The following is an 11,686-nucleotide window of genomic DNA, read 5'->3' on the forward strand; positions in this document are numbered from 1 at the left end:
GACTTCAAATTTTGTTCATCGTTGAATGTGCGTTTAAAATCTCTATTTTACCCTTTAATACAATTTCCTCTCCTACAAACTTTGTTTTTCTCTCTCTCTCTCTCTTTCTTGTTTTACCATATCGATCTCCTCTCTGCTTTCTTCTTCTTTTTAATTTCTCCATTCGATGGGAGGTGGGGGGGGGCATAAGCCCGTAGCTACATACATTTTCATGTATTGTCAACAGCGAAAACTTGTTTACATTAACAATTTTTTTATTAATCTACGCCTATTAAAAAGCCAATTAGAATTTTCTGCTGTGCTACCAAAAAAGCATCATACCAGAAGACCTTTAGGAGGAGGGTAATGGTAGCGCATACAATGGCGATTATACATCTCAAGAAGTGTTTTATAAAAAAATTACGTTTTGTATTATAAACTTCATTGAAAAGGTTTAAAATATATTGGAGGGAACACATCTTCGTGAATGTTACTGGTATGAGGTCTGAGAATGCATGAGCTGATGCTACGGTAGGTCAGTTCTCGATAATGCTAGGATCATAGGATGACCTGACAGAAGACCTTGCGTTAATAGTGTTGCATATCCCTTTTCTTTAGATACCCTGTAACATAATATCTGTGTTGTTTTTAATAATTATACCCCTTCTTTTCGGTTAAAAGAATACTATCAACAAATAAACCTATATATTTTTATCAACAATACTTGGTCAACACGTTAACCTTCTTCTGCGTCAGAGATAATTAGGTTAGGTTTAGGGATTAATTTTCTCGTTTTCCCGTATTGTTCAGTTCGATTATAAAACAAAATAATTGCGTTCATAAATTTTCATGGCGTTTGCGAACGTGTTTATTTTGTTACGGTTTGAAGAAATAAACACGATTCACATGTAAGTTGTTTGGACCTTCCGGCCTTTAGAAGAGCGTTAAACACTTCGGTTTGCTTTAAGTGCAGTTATCGTTCTCTGTGTTACGTGACCTTTTGCTCTTAAGAAAGCAGCATATTAACACTGCTGGCCATACCTTGCGTGGACTCTTAGCTTTTGTCTGCATCTTCAAATGAATATATTGGTGGTCTGGGCAGTGCTAATCTTTCCTAGAGTTCTCATGTTGATGCAATGACTGCTCGTGTGAGTCTGGTTCTACCTGTACCTGGGTATGACGTTCCTGCATGGCATCCAAACATATAAATTAGATTTCATCTACTTTACTTGAAGCTTTTTTAGTTCCATTTGGGGTTACATAATTATATCGTCTCAAACCAGTGCCGCAGATTCTTCATATCGATTTAGACATTCTTGTCATCTTGCAAGACATATCTCTGTGACAGGTATAATGGCTACATCGGTAAGTAGAGCTCAACAAACCCTGCCTGAGTATAATATGTCTTTCTGCATTCATAATGTTTTATTGTTGTTGCAGGAATTTATAAAATCGAGACCCCTATAATTCATTCTTTGCATCCCGTACAAGTTACTTATATTATTCACTAGCTAAGTAAGTGAGGTGAAATAAAATAAATGGCAATGGAACCAAGGGGAGAGGGGGGGGGGACATCTCACCACACATAGATTCATATATGTACTAGTTCTAGGGCCCCGGTTTGCGTTCGGGGGTCGAAATATTTCGCCCATCATAACTTATTTAGGGGAGTAATGTAATTATTTGTAGAAATTACTTGCTGCAATATTTTTTCTTGGTTGGAAATCTTTCAGCAGTAGAGATTGTTTTCTACCCTTGCTTCTCCTTCAAATACGCCAGTGTGAGAAAGGAAACTATTTATGTATTCCTTTAAAACTTTGGAAGACTTATGTCAATCCCAACTTCAGGTTCTGAGGGTACTGCTAGCCGTTGGGACAATTCTTCACCAAGGTAAGAGACGTTCAACCAGTTCCGTAGCTTCAAGGGGCATAGAGGCGAGCGCCCCCAAGCAAAAAAAAGGAAATTAGGAAAATAAAAATAGTGAAATGGAAGAAAGAGAAAGTGGTAGGGAGAGAGGACGGATGATGGAGAGAGAATGAGAGATAGAGACAGAGAGAGAGAGAGAGAGAGAGAAAGGGAGGGAGAAAGAGAAAGTGAGAGAGAGAGAGAGAGAGAGGGAGAGAGAGGTTGGAGACTGGAGAAAAGAGGAGACAAGTTGTTGGAAACCCATCGCTTCCCGAGCCCTAAAATAATTGGTGGCCGGTCTCTGAGTAAGACCGGTGCTCACTCATGATACCAGTGCCTTCTGAGTAGCTGGACACCTTATACATCACTGCATATAATATCAATCATAATAATTATAATAATAATAATAGGAACACTTGTATTAATAATATTAATAGTATTAGTAATATTACTAATGATAATAATGATAATAATAACCATAATAATAAAGTTAAAGTTACTATGTCCCATTTGCAGCCCAAAAGGTTAAATTCCAACGACATTTGGAAGACAATCTAATTTAGAACTTCCCTCAAAACGAAAGGGCTTGAAAATGGCTTTTAGTGGGAAAATAACGACCATTAGTTGCCAAATCGACTTACGTGATTGCAATCACGTAAGTAATAGCTTGATTTTCAGACCTTTTTACCAAATGGTCGTTCGTTTTGTGCTGCTCAACAAACTTCAATCAGTTTAATTTTGGCAGTTATCAGCAGTGGGTTATTGATGTATACAAATGCTCATGTACCTGTCACAGTTCATTATATGTATGTTATTACCAAAGAATAAAAGATGCCAGTCAGTCACTCAATAGTGTCTGACAGTGAGGTCTAGAAGGTAAACGGGTTTCCTTGTATAATTTGAATTCTAGGACACTGCTAATATTTAGATTTCACAGATAGGACATACATGACTTATTCATAACGTATTTTGGAAAGTTCTACATAATTCGACATTGGCTGTTAAAAGGACATAGTATCTTTAACAGTTATTATTAAAATGAAATATTATTATTGGCATCATTATCATTAATAAGCTAATGTCACCTTGTAAACTCCATGCAATTCAAAAGTAATAGTAGCAGTAGTAGTAGTGTTATTATGATGTTATTTATGTTATCATTATTATTGTTATCACCAATTATCCAAAAATGGACAATAAATACTAAATACAAATACAAATTATTATTATTACCATGAATATCATTATTATTGTTATCATTATTTTATATTATTAATCTTATCATCATTATTGTTGTTGTTGGTATTCTGTTGTTATGATAATTGGTATAAACAAACATTCAAATAACAGTCCGGAATCCTTATCACTCTTAAAATTCAGGTACATTCATCCAGTGTTCGTGTCCGGCCATTATACAGTGTCCATCCGCTCTGTATCCAGACGGGAGCACTCGGAAAGGATTACCAAAGTCATGGGTCTTACAAATTCCCCCGAGAATAACTGGTGAATCCGTCAATTCGACTATTATGGACTGTACCACGAGTGGTGAGTAATTAGTCTTTATATTATTATAGGAACATATAACTATCTGTAAATTTATTTCAATTTCATTGAGAGTCAAAGTCTTTGTCCATGGGAAGTAAACCCAAAGCGCGCAAAGGGTAATTCTCATTATATTCCACGTAATAAGAATCTTGGTCTACGATTGGTCAAAAGTACATCACGTGACGAAAGATAGTTCGCCCATCGTTGATGGGGAAAGAAAGTTCGATAGACTGTGTAGATAGTACTACTGTCTACAACTATCCACACAGTGCAACGCACTTTCACTGAAGTTTGAATACGTTGCGTATACGTACGTACGTAAGTACTGCATGCACTGGATCGTACCGTTTGCTAGCTGTGAATTGATGACTTGTTGCTCTAAAATGACGGAAGAAGTGCAATGTTTCCGATTGGAATATAAGCAAATAATCACCTTTTGGTTTCAGGCGATGGCAAACTATCACTTCCTCAGCGATCTGAATGTATACGCTATCTTTCTTCAGCTTCGTTTCGGAAAGATAGCTATATCCAAATCGCTTCGGAAGTAATAGTTTGTCCATCACCTTCACCAACTGTAATTACTTGCTTACTATCGCCTCTATATTAGAAAAAACCCGTATGTTACGTTCAGACCCCATTTCAAATGCACTCTGGGATAGTTTGATGACTAAGTCGCTTCCGGTCTATTTTGCGTGGCTGGCTGGGGGGGGGGGGGGGGGGTGCTGTTCGAACTCCTGGCCGAGGTCCGTCCTCATAATTTATCTTTGTACAGAAAATATTATTAACTGTCATTTTCCAAGTAATTGATGACGGAACAGGCTTGTTTTATTTAGGGGTTGTATATAAAATATTTGCGATAAGTATATTCAGGTTAAAGGTATGATTGAAATTTTCTAAAGGGTAAATATAAATTTGTGAAATATGTTAGTACTGGGCAAATGGGAGGGAGATAACACGATATGCCACATAACATCACACAACTTTCTTGTTTTTATTCAGTTTTTGCACTTACATGTTTCTCTCATTTCTCTGCTTCTATTAAAACCAACTTAAGGGTGGACTTCCCCTTTAGTTTGTTCCAAGCGCTCATCGTGGCATTGCCACTTTCATTCGGGACAATGTTTCATTTGTACATGATTATACATGGCAACATCTGATGAGAACGACCCCGGTCCATTTAAGCTTTCATGAACATGTATTTAGCATTCGTCTTGATGGGTTTTACAGTCTTGTGCAAATGGAGTTCATCTGCCCATGTGACCATATAGCATAAAATAAGAGGCAGACATTTGGGCCTCATGAATTAATAGCGAAGGAAATAATTAAAGTGGTAGCCATGGAGCCAATCAAGAGTAATACTGTTTGTCCTGAAGGCCACGGAAATACTTCTGCCCCAGCATTGTTAGGTATGTATTTGATGCACCTGGGTCGGGAGGGGCAAATGTGGGTCAAACACCTTGTTCACGGATGTAAGCAACGATCAAGGATCGAATCTTAGACCTCTCGTTTGAGAGTCTAGAGCCCGCAGAATCTTTTATAGCAATACATCACATTGCTCCAATTCATGAAGTACATCTTCTATTGAAATATTCATTTATGTCATACCAAAGTCGGTAAATTTCAATTCCCCCTAAATGTATTATAACAACTGTTTATTTGTATATATATAGATAGCATGTGCGCCCCGAATCCGTGCCTGAATAATGCAACTTGTATGGACATAGGCTTCACGACATATAAATGCCAGTGCGCCCCTGGTTACAAGGGAGATAAATGTCGTAAGTATTCTCGAGAAAAAGATATTGATAGCCTATTTAAATTCCATGGTAAATAAAATACAATGGAGTTTTTTGACGATTTGTTGCTATTATGATATTTATGAATAGATTAGTTGTTTTATAAAGATGTTTCACCGCAATATTTCGAAATACTTTTTATCCCATCAGAAACCGTCGCAAAACTATTTAACTTAACAAAACACTAAATTAAGCGATCTGCAACTGATTATTTTAAAAATCGTAATTTAATGCCACCCTTGGCCAAGTTGAAAGTTGAAGAAAAAAATGGTCGGCATGAGTTTCAAGCAAACTATGGGATAAAAAAACATATTGGTACGTATTCCACTAATTCACTTAAATAACTGATGGGACTATGTAAGGGACTTTGTAGCATTGTTCAGATGAGAAAAAATGGTGCTAAGGTAGTGACTCCAATGCTGTATTTACAATTAAAGATTAATATGAAAGTTTGAGTGAAAACAGACCATTATTAATGATAACAATGAAAACTAATCTGATCGATTCCTTAATTCTCCCAACTATATTATTACAATTTTTTAATACATTTTAGGTGTCTTGAATGTAAATAGTCACAAAGCAATGAATTGGTACCATTACAAACATTATTGTTGAAAAAATGTTAAAGCCTGTCTTATGCCTTATTTTTATGGGAAAACGGTTTGGACAATGGTAGGGAGAATTCACTGTTAGGGGGTGTTGCACAGTGACGCCTTCAAAGAAAACCATAAATATCTTTGTGGCTTGAGATTTTTTTATCAGGATCTTTTGCATGTTAGAGGGTTATTACAGTAGAAAGAATATAATAAGTAACATTTCATACAAAAACTACGCAGTTTTTTCGTCAACAATGTTACCGAGTCACTTTAAAGTCCCGTTTAACATATGGGGAACTGAGACATATACGTGTAGGTATAACTTATTTGGTAAAACTCGACATTGGACGGACCGTAAACCCAGGATTGGTTAGATCTGGTTAAAAGAAGATACAGAGTTGTGATTCTCTTAGGTTATTTTTCGAATGTCTTTCGATCTTGTTATTATAGGCCTAATTCCAACTGTGCGTTTCCTTTGCTATGACAGACGGTGTCGTCCAGCTGCTCATTAAAAACTTCGACAAAAGAGGAGTGCAGATTGCAAATGTATCAGACCTGATGTTTTCTACCCTCTTCTTCTCTCATTCCGTCACCATTGACTCTTTCGACTTCGATAAATGCGACCATGTTCTGTACTGGGCAAACGTGGGCAAAACGGACCAGCCTGTTTATGATATCAGAATGTCGCAGGGATCTGATAATTGGACCACTTTAAGCAAGGGAGAGGAAGGTATGGTTTTTCAGAACATGTCTTTGTTCCTCAGTTGATCAACCTTACGATTCAATAAAACATATTTAGTAAGTGTAATGCTTATCGATCTGCATAGCGACATTTTTTCATTCATGAATTTTGTTTCAAACCCCAAATCTTTTTCGATCATAACATAGAAGCAAAATTGAAAATTTTAATATAGTCTTAGCTTTTACAAACTGAAACATAATTATATCACAGCTTTTTATCATTTGATAAACAAACATATATACAGCATAACTCATTATTCATAATTTCACAATTTTTACAACTAAAATATAGCACAATGACATAATAGGAAAATAATACCTTACTACCCAGTTATTTCATCACCAAAAAATAGAACAAGCATGGCTTTTTACATAATAAAACTGAAAACTCTTTAAAATGTTGATTTGCATTTTTCCTAATCATACTATCATACATATTTGAAGTTTATTTACAGATATAGCAAGAGATGACATTGTTAGATTTAATTTGTAATTTTGTACCTTATAATATTTTCAATCTACAATTAAGAAATCATCGACATCAAAGTGCATGAGGCTAGCCGAAGTCTGTATTGGGCTAGTAATACTCAACTCAAATGGTCACCATTGCTATCACGAGGTAGAGATGTGAGCATGACCGAACTCCCCGGATTCGTGTACCGTTTTGTGATTGATCAACGGAGAAGGTGAGATCGATTTACTAGCTAGAGCTATTATTAAAATAATTCATGTTTGTGTGTGCATTAGTGAATACGCTGTCTTTCATCTTGCCTCTTTCATAGTCCTTCTTCTATCACACCGATAAAACACGATAGAATTGCCTTATATAAACAAAGGTGAAACCGCCGCTTAACTCATAGCCTGCCATGAGGCTGCATGCACGCTATCGTTGAACTGCTTTGTCCATGCGAGAGAGCTATCGCTTGAGTGCCATGTGCGTGCAATGCAGCATTCGTAATAGCAGTTATTGTTCATGCTCGAACCCCGTTCCATGTGGTTGACAGTCCGATGACTTATCCACATACCTACACAGCTGTTGAAAGGCTATAATTATAAACAATTATGAATTGTTGTATCTAAAGAAAAGAATTATACCACATTTTTTTATTTCCTAATTTTAGCTACTTGTACTTCATCTCCCTACACAGCTGTTGGAAGGCTATAATTATAAGCAATTATACATTGTTGTATCTAAAGAAAAGAATTATACCACATTTCTTTATTTCCTAATTTAGCTACTTGTACTTCATCTCCTTACGCGACATATTTCGGTTGACAATGGACGGAGAAGAAAATACGCAAATCACCGATCTTACTTTCCGAAAAATAATCAGCGGGTTTACACTGGATGAGGAAGGTAAAAAAATAAAGTAATGGCCTAAAACTATCTATTATTACTAATAATTGTTTTGCTTCTATTTCTTTTTATCTGTCCTTAAAGTGAAAAAGGAATTTGATTCAACCATTTGATAATGTTGCTGTTAGGCCTACCTATGATGAATTCCTACACATTTCATATATCGTACGGGACATGTAAGTTGCACGGAATCGTCCACGTGTTTCATATCTGGGATATAATTTACGGAGGGGGGGGGCAATCTTTTTTCTGAAGGTTCATGATTCTGAAACACAAGTTTCCCTTACCAGGTTGTCAATATTTCTGAAAAATTAACAGAACTCATGTATTTCCAAACATTTGTCACATTACTCTGAAGGTCGATAATCCCAAAGATTCGTTTATCTGTTTATCTTGAAGTTCATCATTCCAAAAATATGATAGGGTTCATTATTCCGAAGTTTAGAATTTCTGAAAATATAATACATGGTCATAATTTCTATGGATCTTATTTAATTTTTAGAATTACCAAGCCTGAATCTTTTTTGGGGGGGAATGACAAAGGCTTATTTTATTTTGGCATTGTGAACCGTGTCTCATTTCTGGAATTACCACTTTTATGTAGTTTTCAGAATTATGAATCCTATATCAAATTCGAAGTGCGAACATTCCTGATTACGAATCATTTGAAGTAATGAATGTTTGGATCTACAAACAATAAATATTTTACTCACATGTTGTAAATACATACATTTTTAACGTACAGGTCTTTGTTTTGTAAATTCATTTATTAAATGTTCATTCCTTCATTCAATCAAACAACTAATCAATCAATCAACTATAGTCGGTCATTAAACACACACACACACACGCATACACAAACAGACACACACACGCACACGCACACGCACACAGGAAAAGTAATTTCGGATCAGTAAACTAGACGTGGTGGTTGGTTAAGGACTTCGAAACGAATTCTATTTTATGTCTATTTAGAAGGAAAAAAATGATTTGATTTTAACTGCGAGTTTAGGCCTATTTAATCTTGCAAACTCTCTTTAATGAAGTGATATTTAAAACTCAATTTTGAGCATAGTATAGGAAGACGTTGTACTTATATCATAAAAACTAAATATTTTTAGGTGACTGATACACTTTAACGCCCCTCCCCATTTTTCTTCAATTTTTATACCCAAGACCAACGTCTCTTCTGGAGCTTTCATACTGATGGACATATTTTCTACCACGATATTACCCGCAATGATGGATCTGTGTTGGTCGAGTATGAGGTTAAATCTATCATCAATGTCCTGTTCACTGCCGGCTGGCTGATATGGATAAATCATATAGACTTAAGCGTTTGTGTGAGTCGGGCTTTACATGGAGGAAAAATCGAATATTGCCGACCACTTAGGAAGCACAGTCTCATGAGTTATTCTGAATTCAATGGTATGGCACTATTTTAGAGGTGCTTACTGCCATATGCGTGACAAATTTGGTTACAATTGTTCCACATGGTCGTGAGTCCTATCCTTAGTGATAAGTTAACCTTCATAATACTATGGCCGCGCGCTGCTGACAAAGGACTGTATCAGCAACATCACATGTTGACAGATAATGATTTTGAGACGATAGTTTGTTTGAAATTACTCCGAAGGGTAGTGAATCCTTATTTTCCTGAATAAAGGAACCTTCAGAATAATATGCCATACCTGAGGCAGGACTACATCAGGGAATGCCCCTTTTGCAGGAAACATGAAATTTTGTAGAACTTTGCAGGAATTATGAATATGTCATGTATGTCCTATCTGTGAAATTTAAACGTTAGCAGTGTCCTAATATTCAAATTATGCAAGGAAAGTCGTTTACTTGCTAGACTTCACTGTCAGACACTATTGAGTGACTGACTGGCTTTTCTTCTTCTTTGGTAATAGCAAACATAAAATGAGCTGTAAAGGGTACATGTGCATTTGTCTACATCAATAACCCACTTCTTGAAATAGCCAAAATTAATCTGATTGAATCTTTGCGCAGCATAAAACGTACGACCCTTCGGTACAATGGACTGAAAATCAGACTATCACTTACTGGCTCTATAGCTCTTAAGTCGATTCGACAACTAATAGACGTTATTTTCACACTTAAAGACATTTTCAAGCCCCCCCCCCGCCCTTTTTTTGTTTAGGGAAGTTCTAAATTAGTATCATCTTTCAAATGCCGTTGGAATTTAACCTTATAATTTTTTTTGGCCTGCAAATGGGACAAAATACCCTTAATATTAGGCAAAATCAGGGCAAAGAACCTGCATAATGATATGGCCGTTGTTGACGCAGGACTGTTTCAGGGAAATTGTATTTTGACATATAACATGTATGTACATGTACTTACTTTTAGTCTAGAGACTGGATACCTTTTTTGAATGGCATATTCATAATCTTACCCAAATATAGTACAAAAACTACTAAGGGTATCATGTCAATCGTGAAGTGTTAAGCTTCGACCATAGTGAGGATGATGATTGCCTTTTATCTTTAAATTGGGATATTTCAAATTATAGTGTTTAGCGGCCTTTCCATTATTTAAGAACCAAAGGATGGAACAATCTCAGAACTAATCAATAACTAGTTGTCTGGGCCTCATTTAGAAAGTAGAGCATGCATGTTGCCCCCTGTATTATAGTCATTTAGGTTTGCATCCATGTTTTGACTGTTTAGTTTTAGCTTTTTTATTTGGTATTGAGCCTAGTGTATTACTGTTTCAATGTGTTTTCACATTCAATTGTTGGTAGTAAGTATATAATTCTTATACTCATTGAATCCTTCTACATTCGTAATTAATATTGTTATTTATTTATAATTGTTATTCTTGTTCCGCCACTTAATGTATATAGGCCTACATGTTTTTAGAATTTCCTCTCCTTCTTTTTGCTGTATTCCCTTATATTTAACAGTCAATTTTTACACAATGTTCTTCACTGCGTGGTAAAACTTCTTGATGAATAGTTGCTTCTCTTTAGTCACCACTTATGGTATGTCAATCTCTGTGGAGTACATGATCGGTTTAGTACATTGTCTTTGCCCACTTCTAATCAATCTGTGAAGTAGCTTTTGCTAAAATGTTCTTTTGATTATTAAAATTCTGCTGTGCGACATTATGTAATTGAAACAGAGCATTTATTTTCTTTATTCACAATATATGCACATTCAACGATGAACAAAATTTGTTGTCATGATTAAATTAGTCTTTAGATAAACGATTTCCTGATTCATTGATTCTATATTTTTAAACTCATGGGTTCAATATAATTGAAATTACCATGGTTTCCAATTTCTAGATGAATTTCTAATGTCATTTTAAATTCGCAATTCGTGTACACCTTTTTTTGTCAGTTTGGGGGTACTTTACTTGGAACTGTTTTAGTTCTCTCTGTTTGAAATTTGTATATATTTTAAAAAATATGTAGATGCATTGTCAATTCAACCGTAGACGTTGCGAGCATTGAGTAAAAGAAATTTTGAATCTTGAATCCAGTTTGTACATGTAGTTCTTTTTCTTCTTTTAAAGGCCCTAATTCAATCAGCTCACCTTTTATGCGTAAGTTATGAAAAACACAAAAAAACTTCAAATTTACAAGGGGTATGATTGATTTAGTTAGATGTGTATATTATGCATAGAATGGGATAAAATGTCTCTCAAGCTCTATTTATCAATGTCAACGGTCGTTCCTTCTCCTTTTCATATCTCACTCTCTCTCTCTCTCTCTCTCTCTTTCTCCCTGTCTTCCTTCC

The sequence above is a fragment of the Strongylocentrotus purpuratus genome, unplaced genomic scaffold, assembly GCF_000002235.5.
Source record: "Strongylocentrotus purpuratus isolate Spur 01 unplaced genomic scaffold, Spur_5.0 spur5_scaffold_7, whole genome shotgun sequence".
Classification (NCBI taxonomy): Eukaryota; Metazoa; Echinodermata; class Echinoidea; order Camarodonta; family Strongylocentrotidae; genus Strongylocentrotus; species Strongylocentrotus purpuratus.